This window comes from Lepidochelys kempii, chromosome 15 (genome assembly GCF_965140265.1).
Source record: "Lepidochelys kempii isolate rLepKem1 chromosome 15, rLepKem1.hap2, whole genome shotgun sequence".
Classification (NCBI taxonomy): domain Eukaryota; kingdom Metazoa; phylum Chordata; order Testudines; family Cheloniidae; genus Lepidochelys; species Lepidochelys kempii.
Window position 1 is genome coordinate 20,102,032 of NC_133270.1, and position 24,814 is coordinate 20,126,845.

At 40.5% G+C, this 24,814-nt stretch overlaps 1 long non-coding RNA gene across 2 annotated transcripts; it reads right to left on the reverse strand.

Moving 5' to 3' along the window:
• Positions 1-441: 441 nt before the first annotated feature.
• On the reverse strand, positions 442-13,578 carry LOC140898744 (uncharacterized). Of its 2 annotated transcripts, XR_012155086.1 has the most exons (4): positions 13,254-13,578; positions 11,521-11,577; positions 8,956-9,081; positions 442-588 (listed from the first exon to the last, which is right to left on the reverse strand). It is a non-coding gene; the product is annotated as an uncharacterized lncRNA (long non-coding RNA). The 2 variants fall into 2 exon arrangements; XR_012155085.1 differs by lacking the exon at positions 442-588 and having other exon boundaries at positions 8,227-9,081.
• Between the last annotated feature and the right edge of the window lie 11,236 nt (positions 13,579-24,814).

Here is a 24,814-nt window from a genome sequence, read left to right on the forward strand (position 1 = left end):
GCCCTGTCACTTTCCACATTCAAAATCTCTCTCTCCTCCTCTTTTCCATCAGGACGCTAAGCTCAATGACCCATGTGGGATTTGCCATTCTTTCATTGCTAATGAAGTGAACGGTGAAGTCTTACATGGAGCTGGAATAATTAGCATAGATTGTTTGAACTATGGATTTAAGTGAGTGAGTTGTCAGCCAGGGCTGTGAAGTTGATGGCAGGAGATGTTAAAGACATCACCTGTACATATACATGCCCATAATGCTTTCTTTCTGGACAATGAAGATGGCTGTTCAGAATGATTTTTTTTAAAATGTAGCACATTGAGACTTAACGCAATATTAAAACACAACCTAATCAAGGGTTTGCTCTTTAAATTCATTATATTTACAATTGATAAAAGCACTTATCTTTATATATTTTCTTACTAAATCATGAAACTTTGGTCTTCATTCACAAATGTTCCAATGGATATAATCATCACAATCCAATGTATCTGATCCCACTTATTTGTATTGAAGTAGTGCCAAGAGATCCAATGGCTGTTCACACCCGATTGTGGTAGGCACTGGACACACAGAGTAACAGCCGTGTTAGTCTGTATTCACAAAAAGAAAAGGAGGACTTGTGGCACCTTAGAGACTAACCAATTTATTTGAGCATAAGCTTTTGTGAGCTACAGCTCACTTCATCGGATGCATACTATGGAAAGTTTAGAAGATATTATATACACACAAAGCATGAAAAAATACTCCTCCCACCCCACTCTCCTGCTGGTAATAGCTTATCTAAAGTGATCACTCTTCTTACAATGTGTATGATAATCAAGTTGGGCCCATTTCCAGCACAAATCCAGGTCTTCTCACCCCCCCACCCCCCACATACACAAACTCACTCTCCTGCTGGTAACAGCAGTAAAATTCTTTTTACTGGACACACAGTGGTTTGAGCATTGGCCTGCTAAACCCAGGGTTGTGAGTTCAATCCTTGAGGAGGCCATTTAGGGATCTGGGGCAAAAATTGGGGATTGGTCCTGCTTTGAGCAGGGGGTTGGACTAGATGACCTCCTGAGGTCCCTTCCAACCCTGATATTCTATGATAGTAAGAGCATATCCTTACCCTAAAGAGCTTGCAATCTAAACAGGCACAGGAGAGAGAAAAATGTTTACCACTAGGGAACTGCCACAGAGAGATTAAATGACTTGTTCAAGGTCACACAGGAAGTCTTTAGCAGGGCCAGGAATTGAACCAAGGTTTCCATAGTCCTTGCTCGCTGCTTTAACAGTAACCCCATCATTCTTCTCCTACTGACAGATGGGGGTGTACTCTCACCCCTACTACCATAACTTGTAGGTAACGCTACTAGACATTCAGGTCTGTTGTGACTAAAACAAGAAGCTACCTAGCAGTCAAATCAGAGGGCTTTTTGCTGATCTTCTTGAAGTTATTGGCCTGTTTTTGTTTATGCCCTCAGCTGCTTTTATTAAAAATAATGGAGTAGATTTCACTTGAGCAGCTTATTTCCATTGACTCAGCCCACATGCCCCAAATGAATGACACCTGCCATGCTATTGTAATTTCTGTGCAGTAAAGCATGTTGACTGCTTTTATCTTCTGTTTGTTCTTAACATGGATCATTTCTTCTTTCACTGCTGCAAGAGCCAGGCCACAAAAAAAGGGTCCCACAGGGTATGTTTAATACATTTACCATATACTTGTGAAGAGATAATCCAAATATGAACAAGCAACAGAAACTCTGAAAAGACAACAAGACCTGCTGGTGCTGGCTCAGCATAGGTCATCGGCACCTGGGAATGGAAGCACTGTTTGATAAAAGGCATGCAAAAAGATGTAGCAGGGCCTCTTCTTCCAACACATGGCCAAGTAAAGTACAGACAGAGAAGCAGATAACTCAGCTGTTTCCATTAGAGGCTGCTCCTAAAAATAAAGTGGGAAGTTTCCTTTCTCTTTTGCACCGGTAAAGCACTATAATCCTCAAACCAGCATCAAATAATGCATAGATTTTAAGCAATTCAGATGCTATTTTTACTTCCCAGAAGCAATCCATTCTTATTCTGTACATGGATACATTAAATATCATTAAACCAGAGAGTGTACTTAGACAAAGAATATATCTAAGGCAAAAAATATTCCTCAGCTCCATCCAGCACTTCAATTAACTTTGCCAGCAATTTGTAATGATGAATTCATAGAAATCCTCAGGCTTTTTCTTCTGGGTGAGAGGGAGCATGTCTTTTATCTTGGAGGAATTTCCTGTTTCTTTTTTCAAAGCAAAAGGAAACATGGCAATAAATAAGCAACGAACCTCCACAAACTTTCTTTGACTTGAAGGCAACGTGAACTTATCCAGCCTTATTGACAGTGTGATCTTCAGGCACTTCAGGCTTGGCTGGCTTAGAAGTTTTTCCCCAGAGGCAAACATCCATTTCTAAAGGGCAGTCCATTAGCCATTGTGAAAGGCCCTTCCTCTTCTTCTTTGACATATTGGTTTTGATTGTGTTGATTTGCTCTCTTCCCCCACCCCCAGTTGCTTAATTCAACTCAGATTGTTGACAGACTGAGCTTAATTCAACTCACTTTTTAAGCAGCAACAAAAATCCAACATGCAATTGAGAGAGAGACTGACTGTCTCTGTAGCTGGCTGGCTAGGGCACCTCTGAGTTGAATTAAGCTCAGTCTGTCAACTCAGATTGAATGTTACTGTGTGGCTTTGATAATTAATGGCAATGCATTAATGATGTTAATCTCCTGTTAAAGTGCTCTTAGGTTGCACACTTCTGCAGTTATAGGTTGAAGCATTATCCACCATAAGCACATATCAAGACGCAATTCCAGCAGTACAGTCCACTCTTTAAAAATATTTTAACTATCTAATAAAGTGAAGAAGGTGGTTTTCTGGTTAAGGCACTAGTTTAGGACCCGGTGTGATCTTTTATAGAACACTGGCACTCTAGGCTTCAGTTGCCCACGAGTAAAATAGAGCTAACACTTCTCCCACTCTTTTCTGTTGAGACTGCAAGCTCACTGGGGCCGAGATCATCTTTCTAGGTATCTGTAGTGGGCCAAGCACATTGGGGTCCCAATAGTCTAGCGCTGCAGGCAGCTCTGTAATATAAATACTAATGTTTTTATACCACATCTGTCACCATGCTATATGAGCACAAGGTAACGCACATGGCATTAAATTAATGTCCGAGAATTTACAGACGTTCATGTAGAAACAGGATTCGAATACAATACAGAATGCTGGAACGGGATCTGGTTTCATGTCGAAGCTCTTTTGTAGCTCTTGTATCTTTAAAGTTGCCTCTCTTTTTTAAGCCTGGAAGTTGCTTCCTTTTCAGTGACACAAATGCATTAAAGTCACTTCTGCACTGGGTCAAGTTCTAATAAAAGTAAAAATATATTATCTGGCACTACCGCGTATTTTTCATCTCGCATCTCAGTGTCTTCGTAGGGCTGAGGCAGCAATCTGACCTTGTTTAAGAGGAGAAACTGCCAGTAACAGTATATTTAAAGAGTGTCTTGCAAGTTCCTTATGCATTGTGGATTTGTTTCCTTTCTAGCATCTTGAGGATTGAAGAGTTATCTGATTGATGGGTTGATCAGAGCATCTTGGAGGTAGCTAGATAAGATGATTCATACAGCTTAAGGGAAGATGGTGGCTGATGTGAGCCAAGAAGATTTAATACATGGCCTAAAATGAAACTTCAGTGTTTGAGACCTGTATCCATTTCTAAGACACATTCATTTTGGGGGTTTTAAGTTTTCTTTTCAAATAGGAAGAATTACAGCTGAACATCTGCAATAATTCCTTAGTTTAACAACCTCTTCTTATTGATGAATAGTTTTGAAAGGGAATGATTTTGTAATCCTGGCTATTCATCTTCTGAATAATGATGTTTGCAATTATTACAAAGAAATAATGAGAACTTCTCTGTATGAATTTTCTTTCATTACTTTACTTTAAAATACACGCATTGTTTTGAGTACTTGCTTCGGGGAAATTATTACAATAAAATAAGAAACTTAATAATCATTCATAAGTTACAGGAATCATTATCATACCATAAAGGGATAAACGCTCCCACTGTTTCATTCACTGGCATTCTGTGCTAAAAACGTGAATAGTAGTTTTTGTAAATTAACCTGGTATAAACAGAATAATCTTCCTGCTCATGCCCAGGGGTAGAACTGCCAATCATTTGGCACTTGTGAAGAAAATTTAAAATAAGCTGTTACTTTGTACATAGTCTTGCTCTTTTTTCTACTGTCTGCTCAGAAACACACAGCTCGGATTGATTCCGTTGGTACTCTGCTTTTCTTCGGCCAGCAGCAAATTTTGCACTGGATGTGTTTGGTTCTTAACTCGTCATTTTTTGGGGTGGCATGAGCCTGCTCATTAGCAATAACTACACAGGGCAATGCTGTTGTTCGTGTTTTCTCCAGAGACCCAAGATGGTAGCAGCAGAAGAATGATTGTACGGCACGGTAGAGATCTTTTTGGCAAGGAAGCGTGAGGAGCCCCCAAAATGTTGTCAAGATAGAAATGCAGTGGCAGAGCTAATTGAGGACCTGGGACAGTGCTAAGCCTGCCCTGTACCTACAGCAAGTTAAGTCATGTGCTAATATTGGTAAAGAGTTTCTGTTAGATTCTTCTAAACACAAAGTTTTCAGTGGGGATGGGGCTTCTTTTGAAGCCTTTTCAGTGGCATCAGTCTGCTAAAGCGATAAAACACTATTCCTGCAAACTCTTGGGTGTAGTAGCAGCTCATTGACACCAATGGGACGGCTCATGGAAATTAGCACTGTGCTAATCTAGTCCCACAGGGCCTTGCCACGTGAGCATTGACTGGAATTCTGCCAAGGTCCGACTACTGTGGTGATTAAGGGCACTTCGCAGCTCACAGGATCCAGGCCCATGGTGAACAAGAAGCTCTTGTGGTCCAGCTCTGTTCCAAGCAACTGTTTGTTTTTTTACATCCGTCCCACCCAAACAGCATACCAGGCTGATCATCATCCTGTAGGAACCACTGTGGGCTCGTGGGCTAACCTGGGGCACTGGGACAGTAGAAGGGAAACAGCAAATGGTTGGGGGACTAGGGTCTCAACAAACTGGGAAGCCAAAAGGAACTCTGAGTAATGCGGAAGAAAGAGAGAAGGGAGCTATGGGGAACTAAAACAGAGAAAGGGAAAAAATTGAGGCCCAAGGGGAGAAGCAAGAGGCAGGGAGAACACTATATAAACTAAGGGTGTTAATAGTTGAGAGTGCAGATAAGATTTATGGAAGCCAATATTTGTGGGTCTTCGACTGTTTTCATAATCCTTTACACCATTATCACAATCCTTAAAAATATAACACCTTATGCTCCTTAGCATCTGAAAGTGACTGCTGTTTGAAAAGAGCCCGGTTGCTGTAAAGACTGTGGATAGTGTAATTTATGTCACTACAGGATCTTGTGTGTGTGTGTGTGTGTCGTCCTTTCAGAACTTCTTGGAGACATCCAGGAAGTATTTTGGGTCCACAGGAAAGCCTTGTTTTTCTGTAGGATCCACATCCCTCAAAACAAGAAACAGCTGGTGCCCTGTAAGCATTTGCTTTTATTGGGGGTATTGCCATTGGACCTTTTAAAGAGTCCTACCACACGGAAGGTTTCCTGACACCTCAAAATGAGTGATGCAAAGCTATTGCCTCCATTTATACCTGTGTGTAATATTAATAACTATCTAGTTGACCTTTAAATTTGTCTAAATGTGCCCTGGCATAATTGAAACTGCCCACAGAATTCTCCATTCAAAATTACAAATGGATCTCTTGGAGAGATCCACCTACTCCCTGGACACATTTGTGCAGATATTTTAATGACTTGCAAAGAGAGACTTCCAGCGTATGAGCCCAATCCTGCAACCGGAGTCAAGCCAGCATGGCTCTTGAGGACAGTGGGATTGCTCACATGAAGGAGAGCGGCTCAGATGAGACGTGTCTTCGCAGGCTCAGAACCTATATTCTTGCTAGGTCCAGGTACAGATATACATTCATTGACTGCATGGAGTCATTGACTGCACGGTGCACTCCCCACAGAACTTGGAGAATCTCTTCTTTGGGGTGTTAAATTAGATCATTTTCATTAATGAGTTGGTGGTGTCTCTCTCGTTACCACACAATTTATCCTGATGCTGCTCAGGGACAGGCCTGGCTCTGAATCAGCTGGAGCGCATTGGTGGAACTCTGCTCAGGAGGCTGTGAGTGGAGGGTGAAGCAACTCAGGCCCCCGCTGTCAATGGCTTTAAGAAGTCTCATCAGTTTCTTCCTTGCAGATGAACTAGAAAATATGTACTACACGCACTTCCTCTTACAACCAGTATTCCTGTGTAAAAGATCATCTCCCGCCCCCCAAATAAGTCTGTTGTCATGTTTTTGGTAAGAATTTTATTTTACATTATCAGTAGCAACCTTTATCAGTATTTTTAAGCCACCTATTGGCGAAGTATCTAAAAATACCACCACATGATAGTGCATCTGAGCAATTCTGAGAAAACTAGTAGACCAAATTTTCAGCTGGTGTAAACAGGTGTAGATCTGCTGACTTTGATGCAGTTCCACCCATTTATATATTGGCAGAAAGTTTAGCCCATCTTCTGTAGCTCAGAAGGAATGGTCTTGTGGTTCAGGCATTGGATGGGACTCAGATCTGGGTTCAAATTCCAGGTGTGGCACAGATTTCATGTGATCTCCAGCACAGCAATCTCCGTGTCTCAGCCCCAATCTGCAAACTGGGGGATAATATCTCCATTCTCCTTTGTCTTGTCTGTCTAGATTGTAAGCTGTTTGTTGCAAGGGCTATCTAACTCTGTACAGCACAGAGCATCATGGGGGGGGGGGTCTGATCTCTCTTGCAACTACTAGCATTATCTTATTAACAATGTAACTGTAATTACTTAAACCTACTTTTTTCCAAAAACATTCAAAGAGTGGGATGTCTTTTATTCTTTCCCTTCACACACGCGCACAGCTCAAAGCAGCATCTGATATACGCACACACGCTGGTCAGTTATTCATTATTTAAATCCTTTCAATCAAGAGGAATTACCAACTGGGCATGAGTCAGAGCATTCTCTTGTTTGCTGGCTGTTGAGCAATCTGTCCTACTTCTACTTCAAAATCCCATGTAATTGGCTAAAAATACCCAAGACAGCTCTAAGTTGCACAGTCTCACTGAATAATTATTAAATTATTTTTTTAAATTGATTACTGGCCTTGTCGACACCAAGGGAAACAGCAGGGGTTCTACCATTTGTAAAGGGTGGGGGCCTTAGAGACTACCAAAATATGGTATTTATGTTCCGGTGGCCTGCCTTTTCGCAGTAGTACATTCAGCGTGTGTGATTTTTTTTTTTTTTTGAAGAGGCGGAAAGGGAATTAATATTTTTATTCATCTTCACTTTTTATTTCTAGAAATGCAGTAGTGCCTGCAAAAGCATTGAGCTACTAGTAAAAATAAATACGTTCCTAATGCCCAACTATTTCAGAGTAGAAGAACCAGTTGCGAGTTAGGTTTTAAGGCAGCATTCGAACATGTGTCCAATTTGCAAGTGATTGTAGGCAAAGCATAAGGGAGAGTGCTGATGGCACCTGCTCGTCTAAGGGAAGGAATGCATGGGATAATAAAGGAAGAGGAGGTAGCAGATGAGAGAGAAAAAGGAAAGACGGGACAGGGGGAGAAAACCTTGTGAAGAAGATGAGAAGCAGAACATGGTGGTTGAATGAACATGTTTCACTGAATGATCCAAGGGTCTTTATTGGTAATGTGATGGGATCAGACGACCCTGCTCTGGCATAGCAGGTCACTCAGGTTGCCTTCAGCCAGAAAACAAGTGCATTTTGTGAAAAAAATTGAGGTTTTGAAATATTTCATTCTGATGTGGAACCAAAAAGGGGAAAAAAACTCTCTCTCACCCGCACACACACCCCACCTCCTCCCACAGTGCTGAGGGCACTTACCTGGGATGTGAGACACCCAGTTCAAGCCCATGCTCTGCCTGGTTCAGAGGTGCCCATATATTAAAAATATTTTTAAAATCCCATATATTGAAAAACATAATGGATTTTACAGGCGATGACATGGAAGTACCAAAACATCTCAGGAATCTCCCTCTGTTTTTCAGTGCATTTTATTTATTTAGATTTAGATATTGCACAACCCAGTAGCAGTCTAAGAGCTCGATCTTGTAATGAGATCTTGTAATGAGTTGCTGGCCGTTACCATCAAGCTGCCTCCAAACTTTAAATTACAACTGCCTCAGTATCTATCTGTCCAGATAGAAGATGGAGCAGTTGGCAACTGTCAAATACTTGGGAACATCACAGGCAGGACTGGAAGGGTGCTCAAAAGAGTGGATGCTCATAAAGCAACAGCCTCTGCCATGTTACGGGCTCTTCAGTGTCTCTATGTAGATGTTGGGACATCACACTTACTACAAAAGCTGTGGAACCACAGTTACACCATCTTCATGGTACGGAAGAGAAATGCGTATACCGAGGAAGGCTGAAGAGCAGAGGATTGACATTTCAATTCTTGTCATCTCCATTAGCTGCTCCACATTAAGTGGCAGGACAAGTTCAGTAATGAGGATATTTATAGGTGAACCACTAACTGCCTCCATCAGGCCTGGTGTAGTTGAGGCAGCTTTCTTGGTACAGACATATTATTCAGATGGAAGACCAATGTATTATGGAGCATGTTTACCAAGGAATGCCGCTACAAGTCCAGCAATCACGTGGCAAAAGCTTTGGTGGCATAAGACTGTCACTCGTGATGGACATAAACTGAATATCCAGCTTCACCACTTTAAAGACCTCGCTGCAGATCAGTCTGGGTGGTGCTTGATCTACATCCCTTTGGGATTGTTTGCGATGATGACAATGCTACTAAGGTGATTTTACCTTTGTTTGTTTACAGTCAGTCTCCCCAAAAAGTGTTCACTCTGGTGTTGTCACAAGGGGATGATTCTTTTTTGCTAGAGCCAACCCGTGTCTCTGTTTTAGAGTCTCCACAGCACTCCAGTAGATCTAGTCACACAAAAACATTTTACGATGAAGAATTATTCTGTTAACATTTCTGTTGATACAGAGAGTGGAAAGGGCAGGCTGGTGTTACGTTACAAATTAGACAATTTAATGTATTCCTTTTCTCCCTTTTGAATTTTCATGGGCATTTCAAGACACTGCAACAGCTCTTCCTCCAGACATTTCAATTTTAAAAAGTTAGATTCAGTGATTTACAGTCTTTCTTCACAAACACACTGGTTACAGCTTTTTTTTCTGGTTATTTCATGACAGCAGTTGGCAGAATAAAAAATTAATTTGATTTGTTATTCAGAGACTAACTTGTTCTCCATTTACAGTCCACTGCCTCTTTTGAAAGAACCATTTTTACACTGCAATGAAACACTTCATTTTATTTATAAAACAATTGTTTGGGTGGCTGTTGATACAGTTATGCATTCGAATCAGGTTCTTGTGTGTTTTAAAGTTTCCCTCCCTCCCCACCTCCCCGCAAACAGCCCCACTTTTCTTCTTTTTTAAAATAGCTTCCTGGCTGTTTTCAGAATAATCAAACCTTTTGGTTGTCAGAGTCATTCTCTGAAAAGGGTCACATAATTACTTTATTATATTAGGGGTGTGAGGGCTTAATGCCGGAGGGACACATAGGATTTACCATACCTGATCTGACCATTAAACAAGCCCATCCAATCTGACACCCAGACTTTGCCATTTACAGGTACCCAGCTAGCCAAAGGTGATAACATCTTGCAATATGCCCAGCCATAGGGGCAATGATACGGGAGATATCTCTTTCTTAACTCCTTTGTAACTCTCTGAATGGCCTGGCCACCACCTAGAACTTATTTTGCTTGGCAAACATTAAGCAAAATGAGTAGCATCCCTGTTCTCTGCGCAAAGCACTGCTTAATAAGTGGTGCTTAATAAGTACATATGTAACTAGACACAAGAGCTATTTACAGCTGCATGCTACCAAACAGCCATCAGTGTTCATATCTGTATAATTAACCACAGAGCATTTGTACAAACTTTGATGCAGAATTTAGATACCCTATACTTCTCTTGTATATGTAGTTGTACATTTGTAGCAACATGCTAAAATCCGCCAGCCCTCTATCGTACCAGTTAAGAGGATGGGGAAAAGCGTACATGGATTTAGTTAGCATTTTTATTTGTATTGCAGTACCACCTAGGAGTTGCAGTCATCCAGAACCCACAGTGCTAGACACTGTATGAACACACAACAAAAATGCAGTTCTCTGTCACATCCTAGGGACTGAGATAGAATTTTACAAGCAATCCATTCTACTGAAGATATCACAAACTGTATAAAAGGTTCTGCAAACCACTTGTACGCCCAATTTCTGTCTAGGCTAAGGGAGATGGAAGTGAAAGCTTTTTACAATAAAAAGGCTGAAATTTCAGTTAAACTCAGGATATATGATATGGATAGAAAAGTACTGGAAAGCTGTTCATTAAGGTAACAGTTCACTTACTGCTGAGAAGCTGCTTTGTATCAGTGATGATGCCTGAATTGGATCACTGGCTCTGCTATGACCGTGAAGGAAGTAGCAGTTAAATCTAACTTCACTGGAGCATCTATTGTAACGTAAGGCTTGTATAGTTTATTAATGGAAGGCCAGCACTGAAAAATACAGATATTGATCTTGAAAACCCCAACATTTATATGAGGAGACATCTGGAAAGTTTGCATTTTAAACTATCCCCAGAGTCTGGTGATGGTCAGTTTGGTCTTTGAGTTCAAGACACACTGCTATAAACTTAAAAGTCTAATGTGCTAGTGTAAACATTGGAATCACTGATTTGCTGTGCTCAGCGACTGGATTGCAGCTGTCTAGATCTTTCCTGTCAGAAACTTGTTAATGTTGTATAGTTTATTGAAAGTTCATCCAAACTGGGAGCCCTTAAAAAAGCGTTCTTCCCCTTGAATTACCCAGAATGCTCTATGACTGGGCCAAATAGCCAGACAGAACTATTATTTCAGATTCCATTTTGTAGCTTTAGATATTGACATTGGGGTTACCATTGTTTCTTTGTTGCGTAGAATGGAATAAACCTCTGACCTTTTGTTGTGGTACATGATGGGAGGAATTATTCCCCAAGTCCATTCTCTGGCCTCCTAGAGGGTGGTCAATTGCAGGATGTTAAGCTGTTTGGCTGAACCTGAACAAACTGCCACATGCAGTTTACTGAACTCATTCGTATCTAGATTTCCACAGGCTCGATGCTTTGCTCCATTTGCTGAGAATATTCTATCCTCCCTTTCCTCGTTCAGACAGGGAAATTGGCCACAACAGGGCCATTGTTAAAGGCTGAATGGTAGCATGTACTGCATCATCATATTCTTACAGCAAAAAGGCAAAGGAAATTGTTTCCTTTGAAACACTTCGTATCTGGAATTTGTTTGTGTGAAAGATGGCTCACCCCTGCCATTGTACGCGTCTTGAACAGGACTGCTGAATTCACACTCCTCGGCATTGTCTGCAAAAAATACACTGAGTAATGAATAAGACACAAATTTATTTTTCAACTACATTTCAGAGTTCCTACACAGCCCACTGTGCTCTGAGCATGTGAATTTCAGCGTTCTGTACTGAGCAAGATGGATGGTTCTCTTTAAAACCTAACAGTTGCGGGGACTAAGCATATACTTCCTCATCACTACCTACCACTCCATGGAACAGGGCTCATTTCACCTATCCCAATCTTGATCGTTTTGTTTTAATCTCTCTCCCACTTATCCCTTTATTGTGGTGTCTACAGATAGAAAGGCAAGGCAAAGAAGACCTATTTATTTTGATTTAAATAATAAGACTTCTACACAAAGCTCTAGGTGCCCTGACATTAATACTACAACAAAACCCCATCAACATAAAAATAATTGTTCCAAAAAGAACACTAGCAGCCTGCCCTCTCCAAAAAAAAAAAAGAAAAAAAGAAAAAGAAAAAAAGCTCTTTTCCACTCTTTCATCATTCTGGGAAGCACATCCTTAACCATCTCCAAAAATCCTATTGAGCAGAAGTCTTCTGCATCATGCCTGGACCAAGGGGGATGAAGCATCAGAGTCCTCACTAAGCCCCCTCTCTTTTCTAATAAGGCAGGAACCCAGTTTTATCACCTCTCTAAAGCAGGTGGTGCAGTCATGCCCAGCCCAAGTCTTGCCATTATCTAGGGAAGAAAATCCTCAAGTTACTCCCTTAGGTCCTCCTGCTGGTCACAGGTTGTGGTCTATTAAACCTGCAAGTTCGTAATGACCTTAAAAGCATAAACACATTTTCATTCAGTGCCTAGTAGTGTGAGTGTGTTAATTGCTCAACTCAAATTACTCTACCAATGCTTTCATTGTGCAAGGGTTATCAATAGGCTCTCAGAGCTAAGTGAATGCTACTCAGTTAAATAAAGTTGGACAAATTTCATCCGGTTTGCCAGCACTGCTCTCATTTTTACAGTACTCTGGGATCCAGCAGATAATAGATCATTCAATGTCCTCCTTGTCACATTATCTGTGCTACCTTAATATAGAAAGCTTTGAAAAAGGAAGGAAGTCACATCTCTGTGAATAATGGTTTTAATTTTTGCTAGTTGTGATGCTGTCAGTCATTATTAGCCAATGCTGGTTTTGAAGGGAGATTGCAAACAGTGGGAATGTAATGTGATTAACAGATGTGTGTCCAGTGTTATTTTCTTTGCACAACGTGAGGTTGTAGCTGTCAATTTCTATCATTTTCTATTTTAAAAAGTCATCCAGTTCATATTCATGCAGATAGTGAAAGTGGGAGATGCAGCGGAGCACAGGCATATTCAGGTACGTATAAAGAGACTACAATGCATGAGCCTGCTGGCGATGTGATATGAAAGCACGGGGAGCATTTTAAGAGCATCACATACATTTCAGACATCACTCATGTCTAACTACAGATACCTCCCAGACCACATGCTGTCATATCCTATTCCTAAACGTATCTGGAGAAGTTAGCTCTGGAAATGTTACATCAGCAGCATATCAGGCTCTCTCAGCAACATTGGTTCAGGCAACTTTTGTCACATGTTGTGGGGGATCACGCATGTGACATTCATCTTTGCAATTAAATAGTTCCCCAAGTAGAAAAATACCTTTCCTCTACCAAAAAGTCAGGCAAAGTTCCCATAACCTTACCAGGGTATCATAGGCAATTCCAATTCTTTTCCTGCTGACAGCATTTGCAGAGTGGATATGAAGGTAATGGGGTAGAGATTCAGATGGCCATATTTCTTCCTTTGTGGGCTGGAGGAAAATACCTGGAACTAAAAAAGTAAAATTTTCAACCTGGGAGTCAGATTTGATCACAAAATGAACATGGAGACCTAAGTCCCACAGAAGCCTTTATGGTGTATGTGAAATCTATGGTAGTCTTTAAAGAGACCCTACTTGGAGTCTTTAAATCAAGAGTGGATGCCTTTATAAAAGATGCTCTAATTCCCTTAGGTGTTTTTGAAAATCCCTCCTGATGGGTACTTTTCAAAACCACTTGCAGGCTGCAGCTAGTCAGGACTTCTCAAAGTGTTAAATCTGAGGGTCCCAAACCATGGGACTCAGAAGGCTGCCTAGTCATATGGGGTTGACCTTCCTCTTTGTTTTAAGCTGCTGAAGCATTTTAAAAGACAGATGAAAATACTTTCCTAACGTTACTTTTCCATTTGAGTAACTGCTGCAATTATTACAGGGATGTTGTACCATCCCAACAGATGGGGAAGTGGTGTGTGCAATTGCAAGTGGAGAGAAGAGAGCCCACTCTGATGATGATCATAAGGATATCATCCTCACCACAGAAGAGTTGGAAATCTGTCTCTTGTGGGTGTGAGCCTGACACTCCTGCTACAAATCGACTGAACTGGCTGCCTCTAGTTTAGCAAGTATGCCGACCGGTTTTACTTTGTGTACATAATGTCGTAAGACATACAAGAGTGGTGCACCTGAGGAACCTCTCAGCTCCCACCACTGCACTGCCAGATGGCATTGTCACTGCTGAGCATCCCATTCTATGAATCTGAGGGGACAGGAGGCTCCTCCACAGAGGGCTTGCAGCTCTGGAGTACTTATCCTCTCACTCTGTCAGAGCTCATGTGAGATTGGTTTCCAGGTGAAGTTAAGTGACTATTTGCCTTTTATCTTCTCCTGAGGGGGGAGGTATTTACTGGAGGTGGGCTGCAGGACTGTAGCGAGTGTGTGTGCATGTGTACTTTATACATGTCATCAGACTTACTGGGGTCAGAACGCTGTTTGAGAATTACTGGGTTTTGTTATGTTTATGGTCGGGCACTCAAAGTTCTGTGGGCAATGAGCACTTGATTAAAAAAGGATTATCATTACTACAGCTTTTTGGATGAAATCATAAATTACTTCATCTGCTCTGCTCAAAACAGAAAGGCCCCATCTTTTTTCAGCCTGTCACACTACATCCTGAAGAGGAAAAAATGTTACCTTGTTAAGCCTTTATCACAAATCAGCAGCCAATGGGGATGGCCATTTCATCAGACACCTTTCTTGTAGTGGGACACCATGACAATGTTTTATTTCTTGAGGAGGTTCCTATGCTTGGCCCCATTTCCATGTCTAACACCTAACTTATAGCAAGGGCAGTTGGTATGAGCAAAATTAAAGGGGTATGGGTTATATCTCTGATGGACAGCAATGCAATCACTGAAAATAACAGCATGCACCAAAGATGCAGAAAATGTCAGCAGTGCTGTGAACAACAAACTTGGATTTTTAAAAAAATATATATGAAATCCAAAATCTGGCCTGTCACCATGTGATGAAATAAAAGGAAATGTAGGATTTTTTCCCCTTAGGAATATGTTCTGAGGCATTACAAGAAGAGAGACTGCAAAGATGACTGGATCAGGCCTGGCTTTAGAAATGCAAGGACCAGGTATCACTGGTCTGCCCATTCAGTATGTGGTAAGTAGGTAAGTCAACACCTGCCTGCCTATTGCCCTGTCACAACAACTGGGATTTTAGTGACCTCACTGGGTTGCTGTGCAGATTGATTATTGTTTGTTACACTATATAAAAGTCAAGTATTATCATGAAATGACTGACTTTCCTCTCTAGATAACTGTAGTTTAAACGTGGCTTAGGTCTAAAGAGAAAAATGAATTTGACAGCATCAGTCTAGCTCTCCGATGACATTTCTCCACAGCATGTTTCCCGAGCAAACTGTGTCAGAGGCCCAGGATTAGCAGAGTAGTAGGTCAGTGTTAAAGTGGATTGGCAGAGCTGTGTGTGTTTGTAGCACCTGTCACTCTGCACATGTGAAGGACTCACGCGTGTCAACAGGCATTCTTTTTCACGCAAAAGCATGAAATGAGGTACTTGGGACTTTACAAGATCATTGGAGGGTAAATGAGGATTTGTTACAACCAGCAGGACTAAATTGAAGCTTGCTTCAAGAATATACAAAATCCAGCAGAGCACTTTTTCACCTAAATTTAATCTCCAGTGTTTATCCATGGTAAGGGAAATTAAGGTGAGATCAAAGGTATAAGTTGTTTTATATTATATGCCTTACCAGGCATTCTTTCGTGGTTGTATTTACGGATAGAATAGTGCAGGCACAATACCATGAAAGCTGGTTGCAGGAAGAGGGAGTGCCTTCTAGAAGATCTAATTAGTGGGCAAGCACATATTCACTTTCAACCAACTGTTCCAAACATTGCACTCAGCTGCAGTTCTGGTGATGAAAGGAGCTGGCTGGAGGCAAAACAAAATATGCAGAAAGTGCTAACAGTTAAGTCGCACTAGAAAAATAATTCAACCAAAAAACCTGAGAGTGTTCACATCTTAGGGCTGTATTTTGGAGGAGGATTTCAAACAAAGTCTTAAAAGATTATAGCCAAATTAGCTTATGAGCTGAAAATAACTGATATTTGAGTAGTGTGCCTTCACAGCCCATGCTTCCAGGTCAGGAGGCAAAGAAAACTAGAACGGAAGTGGGTCGATTTGCCCTTATATAATAAATTTGATTGATTTATCTTTCACTTCCTTGCTTCTTAGTAGATGGGGTCATACTCTGTCCGTAATTGCTGTGTGGGGTGGGATAGGAGAAGAAACATGCAAGACAAACTCATCTTGACTGGGATGTGTCCTTGTGAGTCAGTTCAATAGCGAGTTAAAGAGACTTTGCTACAGAATTTCTACATAGGTGATAATAGGGATGTTCTAAATTCAACAAAATATCCAGCCTTAGGGATTCAGAAAGCAGAAGAGGATTAGCAGTGTCCTTTCTCCCCTCCATACATCCCAAATGCATAATGAATGCTGAACTGTAATAATTTGTGTTGCCTTATTGACAAACTGTGAGAGAACAGTGCTCAATATTCCCTGGGTACATAAAGTCGCAGCAATGGGAACTGGGATTTATAATCTCAAGAATAATTGACATCTAACAAAATATGTTATGCTACAAAGCGTTTGAGCATGACAACGGATGGGAAATTATGATCAATGTCAACAGAATGCAAATAGACCTCAATAGCTGACAGCTCCTTGACAGAGCAATAGTTCTAGTCAATAACAGTATGAATTCAGTATTAATTTGATGGAGGCTGACCTAAAAGTGGAAGTTAGGACACCCAGCAACTGTTCAGCAGAGGCAACAAAATGATATCTCTAGATATAATGAAGACCTGCTCCCACAATAGATTTTGCCTTTTTCAGAGGCTGTACATGAGATGGCTGATGGATCATTAAGATATTTAATATGCTGAAAGGAAAAGACCTCTGGGACATACACAAGTTATTATGGAGCCACATGCTAGGCCGTACTAAAGCAGCTAATGAGTATGTTCAGCAGAGAAGTCGGAGTTCAGTCCTTTCTTCAGAATTGCTGTGACTCAAAGGTTTCTGAAGGACATTCATCATTGGGGTCAAAAGGGTGTGACTCAACTGCCTGCTGATAAACTAGGACAATATTTCTTCCACATGATAAAGGCAACATGGGCAAGCCAAGAATGCAAACAGCTTTTAGAAGCTCCCTTTGCTTCTTTTATTACTGTTTTTATAATTCCATCCATTATTTAGAAAACAGAAAATCTGCAATGCCTAAAAATAAGTGAGTCTGCAAAAGATGTGGCAGTTCACACTGAGCCAGGAGATGGATTTAAGTGACCCTCCACTTCGTATTCATCAAAACTGAGGGATTTGACTCATCACACAGCATAAAAGGACTGATCTGAAGCTGCAACAGATATAATGATCTGAGACTGCAGACTACTGACAGCAAAATTAAAAGCTATGTGGAAAACAACAGAAGGATACAACAATCCTAGGTGAAGAAGCACAGACACTGACTTCATAACCAACTGCATGAAGAACTTGAATTTGGTAGAGAACAGGTGGATGAAAGACTCATGTTCTGCTCCGAGCAATAGGAAACAAATGGCTATTACCTGACAAGCAAGACTTGGGACAAAACTGGTCAGTGCATGAAAAAGCCCTCATCTCCCACCATGCTTTAATGTAGGTTTGGATCCAGTCCTCCTTCCATTGAAGTCAATGTAAGTTGTGTTAGACTTCAGTGGAAGCAAGGTTTGACCCTTTGCAAGTGGTAGAACTAATGACTATTAGGTCTGAGACCCTTACATCATCGGGGCACTTATCGAATGAGGGATAAGTAAAGAAGTCAGAAACAAGCCTTCTTTATAACTGAAGTTCACTGCAACATGCATGTATCTATTTTTAGCATTTTTGTTTTTATCCTCAAAATATTTGTAATCTAATACTCATGAAACAGCGAGACAAAAAAGACAGGCTTCAGGTACATTATTGGCAATGAGACCTCTGTCAATGGACCTTAACTCTGAAGGACAACAACAATATCCTGAGTTACTCTCGAACAGTGCCAACGTGTATGGTGGGTTAGTCACCGATACAGATAGGGACTATGGCAAAGTGCACACACATAAATGCCCACTGCCCCCACCTTGGTTACACATTCCATTTGAGATGCCAGACACAAAAATTTACATTACTTGTTAAACCTAAGGTTACGCATTATACTTCGAGCAGGTACATGAAGACTGTAAAAAACAAATAGTATCGATTTCTAAATGGGAGCACGTATACAGAAATTATGCTGTCAAGCACTTTTTTCATTTAATACTATGAAATTTTCCACTTACAAACAAATCATTTGGTAAGTAGAAAAAAAACAAATCTCATTTTTTTATTCCTGGAGAACACAACTACCCCTTGGGACAGTTGTTAAATGTGAACAAGCCACAGTAAACACTAAAAATACTGTGTGAAAATGCAGTTTAACGTTACATTTTCCTGGAGCTAACACTCCGTCTCATTCGCCTTGGACACACTGAAGGGGGAAAAAAAATAAGATTTTGTTACAGGGAAAGAAAAATGTTTTAAGAAGACATTAAGCAACAAAATTTTTAAAGAGAATAAATCGATAAAGCAGCCACAAAACAGGCTAACCTATTTTATTGAAGAGTTGGGCTTTTTTCTTTTTTTATTTTATGACAAAATTGGCATTCAACCTGTCACTTATTTTATCATAAAATTGTAGTAAGGGTTTTGACTCCAGTTGGGAGGAGAAATATAAATTCCCATAAATTTTTACACTGCACAGCTGTCTACAGCAAGTGAGTAAAATCTATGCTGCATCCCCATTCATAGAATAGAACCTCAGGGCTGGAAGGGACCTCAGCACGGCATCTAGTCCAACCCCCTGCTCAAAGCATGGCCAATCCCCAATTTTTTTTGCCCCAGACCTCCAAATGGCCCCCTCAAGGACTGAACTCACAATCCTGGGTTTCGCGGCCAATGCTCAAACCACTGAGTTATCCCTCCCCTTCATTTTATATATATTATTTTAAATTATTTTTATACATATATTTATTTTCCTTTACATATTGAGACATGTAAACAAAAAAAAATCAAAACCTTTTATTCTATGTACTGAACCCCCCTTTTCTTGTGCCAGAACAAACCATTAAATTTTATGAGAACTAGATAGTGAAAGGATGGATGCAATTGATATATGTTACCTATTAGATGATTCAGTTTCATTGTACTTTAGGTAACCAATAAAAGATCTCAATGCCCCAGGTATGGTGCTGTACATTGCTCAGAGAACCCTTAGCTCTGCCAATTATCATTGGTTAAATATAAGTTAAATAGAAACATACCCAAGCTACTATTGCTTGTGAAAAGTCTAAACTACATATGAGAAACATTACTGTTTTCTCTCACTTCAAGTAAAAATTACAGAAAGCAGGAAGGCAGCTGAAGCCAACTTGATCACCAAGTTTGGGATTTTATCTGTCTGTTTTTCTCTTCTCTCCCCTTTCCAAAAAAAAAAAAAAAAAAAAAGAAAGTGCTGCTGAGTTGGAGCTACCAACCCTTGTGGTTCTTTGTAGTCAACACAGCTCCCCTTGAAGAAAAACTTTGCCATGTGAGTGGCATGTGCCATGTGTGCCATCTAACAAAGCCCTGAGGACCCATTCTCTTCCTCCCTTTCCACCCACAGCTCTATACCTCCTAATTTGAAGGCCATGCATTACAACTACCAGCCTTCTGGCTACTGGCCAGACAGCAGTCCCTCAGTAGGCATTCAAACCCTATTTCTTAAATGATCAGACCATTTCCTATTAGGCCAACCTTAGAATAAACACTATTTTAAAACCTCAAATGATCATGGGTCAAGAGAGAAGCAAGGCTCGACATGGAACAGAACAGCAAGTATCTTTCACACAGAAAGGGAATTTATGGAAATCAGATGGATCTGCATTATGCAGAGAGTCAGGCACGATGTGCCACCAAGACACATTCGCTGGGAAGGGTTTATGTCTAAGACAGAAGTTGTGGGTGATATTTTACTTGATCTACTTATTTTTATTTTAAAAGATAATACTCTGCAAGGACCAAAGAAGCCAGAGTAATGATAAAGGTACAAGGGCTTGTCTGAAATTTAGTAAGCATTAAGCCTTGACTCGACTCAGCACCACTTAAAAAAAGAAAAAGCAGCAAAGCATTTTAAACTCGAGGACAGATTTTCTATTCAGCATTCATTTTTATGACATGAGATGCAGCTAGACAAGTCACCACATAAGTGATGCAACACAAAAAGACATGCTGGCCAAATAGAGAATGAGCTATCTCCAATCACGTATTCAGGTACTACTCATTGAGAAGAACTCGTCCCACTTCACTGTAAGGACTAGCTGAATTAGAAAATCTCCTTAGAAGCAAGAAAATCAAACAAAAGGACAATCTTTCCACCTTCCTTGCTGAACTCTAATAACTCTTGTGGCAATTTCGGAGTCAAACATATGGCTTGCTGTATGTGAATAAGATCCCTGTTCCTCATGACTGCTATAAACCAACCTGACAACCAACATGTTTGGTAGTGCAGCCAAGCTCTCAAGAAATGGACATTTAGTGCCAATAGCCTTGGCAACTATTGTCACATCTGCCACCATTCTGGCTTTCCTGGACAAAATTATCAAGGATGTGGGTGGTAGCATCCAAACTCCAACATTATTAGACCTTTGGCCAACATGCTAGCAACATGTTTCACTTGTTTTTAGATCCATTTGAAGGCCCTGGTTCTAATCTTTGAAATCCTTATAGCTATTTTGGAGACTACCTCTCCCATTACACATACTCTGAGGTAGCTGAACTCAACGGGATGTTGCAGTTGATGGAATAAAACTTTCAGGAGTTGATTGTTTTCAGAAGAGGGTGTCCAGTTGTGGAATTCCTTATTTAGCGTATGTATAATTCACTTGTGTGGTGCTAATCGGCCTTACATTATGGAAATCAAAATCACCCCCAGCCTGACTGTTTGAATGAATGGGGTTTCACAGTGTACTCTCATACATCCTTCTCTAATGAATGCTCAAAAATATCCTCGCATTGTTAGCACACTAGAACCACCACTACTGTAATTAAAACATTTTCAGAAAGCATTGAGTCCTCCATCCCTTTCACAATCAGGTCCCTTTAAAGGTGCCTCTCACTAAACGCCTAAAGATTGAGGCATCCAAAACACTAGTTTCTCAACAATCTTGGCTGACATATTTCTTCTAACACACACAACTCTCTTTAAATATTTCCTTTTAAAAAAAATGGCAGCCCATCACAGATCTGCCTTACCCCTTTCCAACACCAGCTCTGACTAAATAAAATGAAATAGTGGAGATAAAAAGCCAATGTCCAAAAAGCTTCATTAAAATATTATCTTCAGCATACTTATTGCAGGAAAAATACTTCATCTTCTGCCTGCCAGGACTATGCTTGTTCTAAATATCATTTTTAGTCCAAAGACTTGTCTCCCTCCTCTACACTTAACCCCTTTAATTCAGAGCTTACAGCAACCAATTTTAGAGGTTTATGTAACTCAGCAACTGTAAAACTATATAGTTCAGCCTTGGAAAAAGACGACAATCTTAATTGATCTACTTTTCAATTATTGCTTTTTTGCAGTCACTTTCAACCTAGCTTTCGGACCATTTTAACTCTATTTAAAAATGATTTAAACAATCTCATTGAACTACATAGAAGGCATTATAAATGAACTTGTAATTATATCAATTTCACAAGCCTTCAAAAAAGCATAATTGGCATTTGTTATTAGCAGTTTATAAAGGCAAGATAGCATCTTCCCTAACTTTCAAAATTATTTTTCTTAACAGCATGAAAATTTTTATATTCGGCAAGAGCCCTGGATCTCTGGAGAACATAAGTCTGTTGAATAATCTTTAAAAACTTACTAGAGAACACTGCATGCTAAGGAAATGCTGGTTGCTTCCCTATAACTGGAGGTTTTTCGAGATGAACCTCCGCATATTGACATTTGTGGGATCAAGACGCCTACGCCACAAGCTTCTGGAACCTTCTGGAAAGTGGTGTCCATTGTGCCCACTCACCCTCCTTCCCCTTCCCATCCTGGAGGGTTCTGGTGTATGAATTTAGATGGAGTGTATGTGCCCAGAGAGTAAAAGATGTTAACATGACTGTGTCATTGTCCAACATTAAGCAGTTTTAAACAAGGGTCAGGGTCAAGAAACTTCAACCTACTTAATAACATGGCAAACACACCATTAAATACCTTTTTAACCTTTTACTAAACATACAAAAAAGGAAAAACAGTCAAAGCATTTGAAATGTAAAGTATCAAGTAATGTTTTAATTTTAACAACATCCCTTGCTCCCCCTTTCCTGGAGTTTTTAAGAAGGGAAAAATACCCTTTGTCTGACAGTCTCTAACATGGCATTAAAGATGGCAATAACTGTCCTTTGGGGGGCGGGGGTGAGGGGTGGGGGAGAGAAGTTAGCTGAGATGGGTTGGAGCCGTCGATATTGCTGTTAAAAGCCCAATCCCATTTCCTAGAAGACAAAACAAGACCAACAAGGGAAAGAAAAGAACAGCAAAGACAGAAAATGAAGCTTCTGTCTCTGGCGTTGACTCTCACTTACAATCCCAAAAAGAAAAGGAGTACTTGTGGCACCTTAGAGACTAACCAATTTATTTGAGCATGAGCTTTCGTGAGCTACAGCTCACTTCATCGGATGCATACCGTGGAAACTGCAGCAGACTTTATATTCACACAGAGATCATAAAACAATACCTCCTCCCACCCCACTGTCCTGCTGGTAATAGCTTATCTAAAGTGATCATCAAGTTGGGCCATTTCCAGCACAAATCCAGGTTTTCTCACCCTCCACCCCCCCACACAAATTCACTCTCCTGCTGGTAATAGCCCATCCAAAGTGACAACTCTCAATGTGCATGATAATCAAGGTGGGCCATTTCCTGCACAAATCCAGGTTCTCTCACCCCCTCCAAAAAACACACACACAAACTCACTATCCTGCTGGTAACTCTGAAACTTACAATCCCACTGCTTGAGAAACAGAGGCATAGCTCAGGATTTTATCACCACCCTGAAACCTGGCAAACTTGTACCAGCATCAGGCTGCTTAGGGCACTGACATTTTAATGAAAGGGTTTCACAAGTTGTTGAAGTTTGGGAACCACTGGGTTAGACATCAGTAAAAACTCTTAACTGTAAGAGTAGTTAAGCACTGTAACAACTTACCTCTGCCAAAGACATTTGATTGTCATCTCCATTTCAACTTCTGATACACAGATTGACATCCTTTCATCCATTCAGCTGCCTCTTTCTGGTCACAGGCTTACAACAGTTTTGCAAAATATGCAGTCTTCTCTAATTACACAGAAGGCAAAAGAAGAGGGAAAGAAAAGAAGAAATAAGCTGGGGAAGGAAAAGGGCACATGGTGGGTGGATAGAGAGATGGGAGGAGGGGGAGAGACATGTCACATGACAGGTGATGTTTAAGATTCAGCCAGAGCTGGCAGTATTAGCTGGGTCCTTCTCTCTGGCCTGGACTGTTCAGGACATCTTTCAGAATTAAGACAAAGATCCAGGGTCTCAGGAGATGATGGGGGTGGCAGCTAAGATCGTGACGCTTGCTCCCATGGCCAATATTTCTCCCCAAAGTCTTTCTTTAAAAAGACTCCAAAAAGTGGTGATAGGTGAAATAGCCCATCCGCTCATTATTTTGTCCACCAATTAGGCCTAATATCTGAAATGCCAATTTTGGTTTGTTAGTCCTCAACTCCTTTGGTTTATCAGGCATGGTTTTAAACACAGTCCTTGAGTTATATCAGTAGGCCTTTTTCTTTGGACTAATTCAGTCCCCCTTTCCCATCAATGTTTGTTATAGGTTATTGTGACATCTTGTGAACTTTCACTTACTTTTTACTGTTGAGCTCACAATTATGGTAAATGTGTAGCATCAATTGTTACAACACTTCCAAGGATATAAAAGAGGAAGTGGCCCCTACGACCCCTCAGTTCCTTCCACTAACTGAAGAATTCCTAACCTGAGACTCTGAAGTGGGGAAGGTGGACAGGGAGTGTAAACATGCAGAGGTTCATCTCAAAGAACTCTGTTTACAGATATATTTTAATGTTTTCCTTTGAATGGCCTTTGCATATTTCTACTTGTGGGAGTTTAATTGTGGGAATTTAATTAGTACAACTCCCAAAGAGATAGACTGAGAAGTTCTAGGTAAATAAGGACAGAACTCTGAAAAGAAGCATTGGTTCTGGATGCCAGGTCATGACTGAACGAAGGCAACTAAAAGTCTCATTCTCCCCAAATCAAATTTTAACAAGGAAGAATTTTTGCTAAAACCATATAGTTATTGTAACAGTACCACAATAATGCAATGAAGATAGCATGAGGGGATGCCACAGAACCTGAACGAGGAGTGACATTTCCAGGCAGCTGACCCTGTTGGGTCATAGTTGTAAAACATATAGTGCATTTTACATAGATAACCTTTAGACCATGACTGACTGACTCCTCTTGCATTAGCTCCATTTCTCCAAGAGCTTGGGGAAACTTATAGATATGCTTCAGACCCATATAGATATTCAAGCAAAAATTCAAAAATGCTAGTGAGGCTCAGGGACATTCAGACAGGCTACTGGCTGAAAGAGATGAAAATCAAGGCATCTTAGACAGTTGGGAGGCAGATACAGACAAGACCACCTGTTCTGTAAAAATGTAACTTAAAAGGAAATAGTCATTAGGCTTGTATCTCAGTAAATCTCTAAGCTATCAAGAATGGCATCTTCCTAGAGATATAGTACAGAGAACAACCTGACCAGTGTTTAATAGAAGCCTAT